This window comes from Eublepharis macularius, chromosome 6, assembly GCF_028583425.1.
Source record: "Eublepharis macularius isolate TG4126 chromosome 6, MPM_Emac_v1.0, whole genome shotgun sequence".
Classification (NCBI taxonomy): domain Eukaryota; kingdom Metazoa; phylum Chordata; class Lepidosauria; order Squamata; family Eublepharidae; genus Eublepharis; species Eublepharis macularius.
The window spans coordinates 75,052,092-75,060,200 of record NC_072795.1 but is presented as its reverse complement, the minus strand read 5'-3'; positions in this window follow the sequence as shown (position 1 = coordinate 75,060,200).

Sequence of the window (8,109 nt, the reverse complement as noted above, 5' to 3'; positions counted from 1 at the left end):
CTTTAGTATCCTTACAGCAAAACCTTGAGGCCCAGCCAGCTATATTCCAACTCAAAATATGAAGTCCACAAGTCCCAGTTAGTTCATTTTTTTACTACTGAAGTATTTAGTGCTGGCAGCTTGAGGATACTCGTCAAATTAATTATAATTTTTTACTCAAGAGGCACAGGAATTTTCCCTCTTGTTGGACTTGGATCACATGGCTTCTAACTAGTCAAAGAGTGGGTGATTACATCTAGGGGATTGACTAATGATTGGTTCATAATCTTATCAGAGGACAAGTATGGGACTGCTAATAGTCTCTTTTTTAGTTAATTAACTTGTTTTGATCCTGGTTGATTTGTACTAGTATATGCTGTAGAATCTGAAATTGGGCAATTATTTCACCTTCTTCCTCAAAAGGTAGAGAGCGGAATGATTGGAGGAGGTTCTCAACTGCTAAATCCAGCTGATTATTCTTTAGAGAGGATGGCATAAAGGAGAGGATTTTGACTTCATCTGGTTGATTAAATCTCTCACAAATCATCCTCTCTAGTAAGTCTGGTTCAAGAGTATGGTGAAAATCCAATCAAGTTTCTATCACTAGTAGAAGGTTGTATCCTCTTTGAGTGTATACTTTTCCTGTCCTTAAGAGGGCTAGACATGATGAGTGGCTTTTTGATTGGATTATACAGAGAATTTGATCGTTGGATCCTATGCCTTTTAAAGTAAGAAGCTCTAGTAAACATTAATGCTGGGATCCTAAAATTAGAGGTGGGCATGGACCGGGAAAAACCCATAGGTTGTTGGGCCATGGTCTGTCATGTTTCACGGACCACAGACCACAAACTTTTCATGGAAGCACACCGGTTCATGGGTCCGTGCCTGCCAGACAGGTGGAGCAAGTGGGGATTTAAACATTAAAGTGCTCCTGGCACCACTTGCTGGCAGCGCTGGGAGTGCTTTAACTCCCTCTTGCACCAGCTGACTGGTGAGCCCTTGTAATGGAATTGGCGCTTTTAACTTTTCAGTAAATTTTAAATTACTAGAAGAAGCTGGCACATCCAACAACTAGGACAAATGCTTTTTAGTATTCCACTTTCCCCACCAATTTATCCATTGTCCTTTTAAGGACAAGACAGTCACTACAATCTGGAGGTTAGTCACCTGGAGCAAATTCTTATTTGTTGAAAGGGAAGGAGAATAAGTCCCTTTCTTGATATTATTGTTATATAAAGGCCTTTTGCTGGATGTACCATTTCTGAATAAAATGGCTTCCTGTAATGAGTGTTCCTGGCTTCCTGTAAACACTCTTTGTAATGAGTATTCCTGGTTCAATGGTTTTAAGAAGATAGTCTTGGTCTTAAGAAGATAGTTTATAATAAACAAACGCCTCTTATAAATAAGTTTCAATGTGTCTGCTTGAGATCTCTTTCCAGTGTTCTCATCAAGAATTACCATATCATCTTTCCCTATTGAAATAAATGAATCCTTTTGGTTCAAAGAGTAGGAACTATCAAGTTCATCAGCCTTCACTTGGATCTGATGCAATAAAGGGGCAAACCTATTTTTTATGAAAACTGGAGAAGCACTAATAAGAAAATCATCTAATTGGTTTTGTTTTAATTTCATGTTAAAATCATCAACAACAAAGGGGTGGGACCACATTTTTCCCATTTCAATAGTCACCAGTATAAATCTATTCACTAAAATCAGTATGTTTTCAATATACCCTAGGTTAAAATGAGACAGCTTAAAGTCACTTAAAACTATTTAAAACTACTTAAAAGAATTTAAAACAGCCCTTAAAAAAACTAAAGTACTCGTAAAACAAGTCACCACCCAGTGACTATCAAAGTAAATGAATAAACGTCACTTACTCATTTCTTCCTTTTTATAAAAGTATATAATATAACATAACGTAAATAACAAAAGCAAAGCTGAGCTATCCTCTCAACCAGCCAACCCTACCCTATCCCCCACCAGAAACCAATAAATCTTTTACCTAACAATGTATAAATAGAATGAAGAGGAAAGTAAACTGAAATAGCAGAAAGAGGTTTCAGAAAACAATAAACTATCTAGGAGTTGGAGCCCTAACTAAACACAGCAAATGAATGGCTGCAGCAGCAGCAGAGGCAGGCAGCAGCTTTATCTGTTAAAAGAAAGAAACTCTTCCATGCTATGTGTATAGCTGATGGGAATATCTGAGATAAAACTGTGGAGAGAGCTTTCTCTTCTTGCTTATAAAACAGACAAAATAAAAGTTTGTCCTCCCCCTCCTTTACCAGAAGGAGGGGAGAAGAATTAAAAATGAGATAAAAAGAAAATTATTTAAAATAAAAGCTAAAATTAATTAAAATCAGCTACAACAATACTTCTCTGTAACAGAGCACAGCCTAGAAACGCCTAATCACACTCAGCTGGAACCAGAAGTCCCCCAGTGGAGCCCTTTAACTGCTTCTTCACCTGCTCCACGGATCTTTGGCTAGGCACATGTGCTGCTGAGCACACTGCAGTGACCCTAAATATTATCTGGAATGGTATACCTCTCCTTTAAAAAAAAAGTCTCTAGCTCCTTTCCTTGTGGAGATATAGGGGGAAAGGCATAACTCCACAAAGGAAGTAGCTAGAGACTTACTTTAAAAAAAATGAAATCTGGGAATTCAGGGAACCTGCTGCATCTTTCATTACAACAATATATCAATGTAACCGTATTGTAGTGCCATTTTTAAAATTATTATTGCAAAAGCCCTGGTGGCCTAGGGGAGGAGGGTGGCCATTTCTGGCACCAGAAAAAGTGATGCAGTTTGAAAAAGAAATAGCATTTCACATGCGATTCATAAACAGATGTAAATGCTGTTTGAAACTACCATCCCCACATTGCTTTACATGGAGTTGAGGCAGCAACAGATAAAAACTGTTAAAACAAAAATATGAATAGATACAGAGCTCATATTACAGAAATGTGCAATGCAGTGTACAGAGATAGGTAAATTTCTTCTTCCTTTAAAGAAGCTTAACTAATTCCTACATGAATATGTATAACTTGATATATCTCAATTGTATGAACTACCTTTGCTGAAAAGTTTGAGGTGAAAGGTAGGAAAGATTCATCCTTGGTGTTTGATCCGCAATAGCCGTTTCAAGTCTGCAAGTCATAGTTTGATGTGGCAGTCACTGGGAGATGAATATGCTGGTAACTCACCCCAATTAACCAGGGACAGATTCTCAGTATGCATATCATGTTTCATGTCTTGAAGCCAGACAGCTGAATATTCTCCTTGATCAAAGATATATTAGAAAGACCAAAAAAAATGGGAAAATCATCTAAGTGATTGTGAATGTTGTAGCAGAAATGTACATGTTTCAGCTTTATGAGTCTGCATTGTTTTCTGTGTTTTTATCTTGGGTCCCATGGTAATGTCTCCTAACACAAGGGGAGAAAACTTTTGCTAATTAGCTCTCTAGTACAGACCCCACCCCTCATTTGCCTGTCACACTGTTCCCCCAAGAGCCCCCTCTCCCCAAGAAGCAGAATTCTGGGAAATATTTTGGACCATAGCAGGTAACAGAAAATGACAATGGGATCTGCTATTGACTGTGTAAAATACTTCTGCTGTCAACACTGAAGAACACACAGCTCTAGCTACTCATGCAAATTACTCTCTCTCTCTCTCTCTCTCTCTTTTTTGGTTGTTTATTTTCTGCCTCCCGGTTTCTTTTCTTTTTTTAAATTAACTTGTAACATACAAACTATAATAATAACAATATTAAATACTCAAATCTCAACCAAATCGTAATACAGAGATAATCTTATCAATATATATAATTTTAAACTTTCACCCAATCATGAAATGAGAAACATACCTTTATAACAGTAACCTTCTTGGTATAGTTTCCCAATAGTTATGTTTACCGGAAACCCCACTTTTCCATTTCCATAACTTCTTGAAATCTCAATTTTGTTAGTAAAAGTTCGTTTTTAGCTAGAAAATCTAAAAAAGGTTCCCATTTTGTATAAAAATTTGTATTTCTTGTTGGGTTGGCTTGAAGATACAGCTTCTCAGGGCCAAGCTACACATGACGAATGACACTTGAACGGCAAGTGTATTTCTCTCTGTTCACACTGAGAGATCTCTGTCTTTTGGTGCTACACCTCTGAAGATGCCAGCCACAGCTGCTGGCGAAACGTCAGGAACTACAATGCCAAGACCACGGCAATACAGCCCGGAAAACCCACAACAACCATCGTTCTCCGGCCGTGAAAGCCTTCAACAATACATCTCTCTGTTCACTTGCCCTCCACTCAATCCACTTGCCGTTCAAGTGTCATTCGTCATGTGTAGCTTGGCCCTCAGTTATTTTTTCCATCAGTAGGAAGTCCCAAACTTTGTTATACCAGGTGTTAATTGTAGGAATTGGCTTTGACTTCCAGTGTGATGCCAGTGATGTTTTAGCTGCATTGAGTAATATTATAATTAGATCTTTCCTGATAGAAGGTATAACTAAGTCCTTCCAGATGCCCAAAAAATGATTTCCAGCTTTAAAGGTATTCTGTAGGATGTCATATGCTCAATTTGATCTAATATTTTGTTCCAGAATTCTGTAATACAGCGACATTTCCACCAGCAGTGAGGACAGTCACTTCCTTCCCCGCATTGTTTCCAACATAAAGGGCTAGAATATACTTTGGATATCTTTTGTGGGGTGAGATACCAAAGGTTGATAATTTTATATGATTGAAGGTCAGCATTAATGATTTGTGAGTTGAGCAAACCTGAGGACCATATCTGTTCCCAATCGGTGATTGGGATGGTGGTTTCACAGTATTTTTGCCATTTTTTGTGTAAGGCATTGTTTACTGTGTCATTGGTACGCACCAATAAAGTATAAATCTTAGAAACTAAGCCTTTGTGTGTGAGTTCTTTCGTGTCAATAATTTGTTCAAAATCTGTTTTTGGTTTGGCTAATATTTCTTTTAATTTGATATCTTTTGCAAAATAACTTAGTTGAAAGTATAGGAACCAAGGTATTCTTTGTCCTATTTTCTCCTCTAATTTATGTTTCTCTAACAGTCCTGTTTTAGATGTGATATCTATCATATTACTGTAGTCTATATTATTTCTTAATTTGGATATCCTTTGATTAAGTGCTGAGTCTTCTTGCGAAGCAATAGTAGAAAAATGAGAAATTTTTGGAATTAGCTTGTTCCTATATTTGTCCCATATTTTTAGGATTGCTATTAGAAATGGGTTATATTTCAATTCTTTGGGACTATGCTTGACATTTTTCTAAATTCTATCTTGTAATGCAGTTGTGTGTTGCTGAACTGTTATTGTTTTGATCCAATCAGTCTTTCCTTTATCCTGAATTATTTGTATTATATTGATTATTCTTGTAGCTGCATTGTAAAGTTCTAGATCTGGATAATTATATCGTCATGCAAATTACTCTTAAGACACCTTGATTATAGTTGTTATATAAACAAATTGCCATTGCTTACAGGGAGAGTGTTAGAGTTTCGGCTAGTAAGAGATGCTAAACACAACTTTAAAAGGTTCTTTGGCTATGTTTAGAGCAAGAAAAAGAACAAGGAAGTGGTAGGCCTACTGCAGGAAGTAGAAAGTGGAATTTTAACAGGTGATAAAGAGAAGGCCGAACTACTAAATTCCTACTTTACCATGGTCTTTTCTTTCAAGGGAAACTGTGCTCAATGTGGCAAAAAGAGAACACATGATGAAGAAACGAAGTTACAGCCTAGGATTGGTATAGGGGTTGTATGTAAACACCTAGTTTCTTTAAATGAAATCAAGTCCTCAGAGCCAGATAAATTGTATCCCAGGGTACTAAAGGAACTTCCTGATGTAATTTCGGAGCCTTTGACTATAATCTTTGAGAACTCTTGGAGAACAGGTGAGGTGCTAGAAGATTGGAAGGGCAGAAAAAAGCACAAGCACCATGAAAAACTTACTACAATGTATATCAATATATATGCAGTGAAACAGTATATCTAAATGCATCAATAAACAGGAAAAGTTTTAGAACAAATCTAACAGTCTGAGCATTTAGAAAAGACAGCTATGGTTACTAAGAGCCAGCACAGTTTCCTCAAGAACAAGTCATGTCAGACTAGCCTTATTTTCTTTTTTGAGCGAGTTACTGCTTGGATGGATCAGGGGAAAGCTGTAGACATAATTTATCTTGATTTCAGTAAGGCTTTTGATAAGGTTTCACGTGATATTCTTCTTGACAAGTTGGTAAAATGCAGTTTGGATTGTACTACTGTTAGGTGGATTTGTAACTAGTTCACCCAAAGAGTGTTTATAAATGGTTCTTTGTCCTCTTTTAGAGGAATGACCAGTGGAGCATCTCAGGGATCTGTCCTGGGCTCTGTGTTGTTCAACATAATTATAAATGATTGGATGAAGGAATAGAGGGGATGATAATTAAATCTGCAGATGACACTAAATTGGGAGGTGTAGCAAATACAGTAGAAGACAGAGTCAAGATTCAGGATGATCTTGATGGGCAGGACAACTGGGCTAAAACTAAGAAAATGAGTTTCCACAGAGATAAATATAAAGATTTGCATTTAGTTAGGAAAAATCAAAGGCATACGTATAGGAGGGGGAAAACTTGTCGTGGCAACAGTGCATGTGAAAAGGATCTAGGGGTCTTAGTAGATCATACACTGAATATGAGTCAGCAGTGTGATATGGTAGCTAAAAAATCAAATGTTGTTTTGGGCTGTAATCAACAGAAGTATAGCATCCTGATCACACACAGTGATAGTATCACTTTACTCTGCTCATTAGACCTCACTTGGAGTACTGTGTTTGGTTTTGGGCAACACAGTTTAAGAAGGATGTTGACAAGCTGGAACATGTCCAAAGGAGGGTGACAAAAATAGTGAGAGGTTGGAGACCAAGTTCTATGAGGAAAGGTTGAAAGAGCTGGGTATGTTTAGTCTAGAGAGGAGGCAATTGAGAGGTGATATAATAGCCCTCTACAAGTATTTGAAGGGCTGTCACATAGGGGACTGAGTGGAATTGTTTTCTGTTGTCCAAGAGGGTCAAACCAGAGACAACAATTTAAATTAAAGCAAAAGAGTTTTCAGCTAAATATGAGGAAGAACTTCCTTGCAATTAGAGCAGTTCCTCAGTAGAACAGACTTCCTCTGGAGGTGGTGGGCTCTCTTGCCTTGGAGATTTTAAAGTAGAACCTGGATGGCCATATGTCAACAATGTTGATTCTATGACATAGTATGAAGCAGATCACGATAGGGAAGGCAGGAAGGGATGACTCCGTGCTAGGGTTTCGTGTTCCTTTCTTATATGCCCAAAGTAATGCCAATCACCACTTTGAGGGCAGAAAGGAATTTTCCTCCAGGCCAGATTGGCCAGAGATCCCAAAGGGTTTATGCCTTGCTTTAGGCATAGAGAAGCAGGCATTGGGGTGGGGTAGCTGTGAATTTCCTGCATTGTGCAGGGGGTTGGACTAGATGACCCTTTAGGTCCATCCCAGTCCTATGTTTCTATGTTACTGTGTTGGTTGCCTCCTGCCTCATTGTTGCACCATTGTGATGTCTTTCTGGTGCAACAGTTTGGTTGCTGGGGACATGATATTGTCCTGGATGACTCTAGTTAAGCCTGCTTCAAATATGGACATGCACTTGAGAAGTCCTAGGCATCTGGTTAGCTTTCGTATATCAGATCATTTAATTCCTGGCAGGAGGTATGCCTCAACAATGTTTTAGGTTCATTGTAGATCTAGTACACAAGATATACTGTTAGAGAACCTCTGCTTCTATTTAATCTTTTATTAAAATGTAACTATATTGCATTTTTAACACTAACTGGAGAGAAAATTAAACTATCCATTACTGTTAAATTGTTAAAGGAAAGCAGTTACACCAGTTCATAAAAGATACACCAGTTATCCCAAAATAAGTAGGCCGCAAGCAAACCCCTTATGAGGGGGATCCCTCAAGATCCATTCAACATCCATATTTATAGGTTTTTTAAATTGTCTGCTAACAATAGCTAGCTGTCCCACCTGATAAAGTGTGCACATTATGGGCTAATATCTTATAACTTCAAACACCATACAAAGTTATCAATACTTATA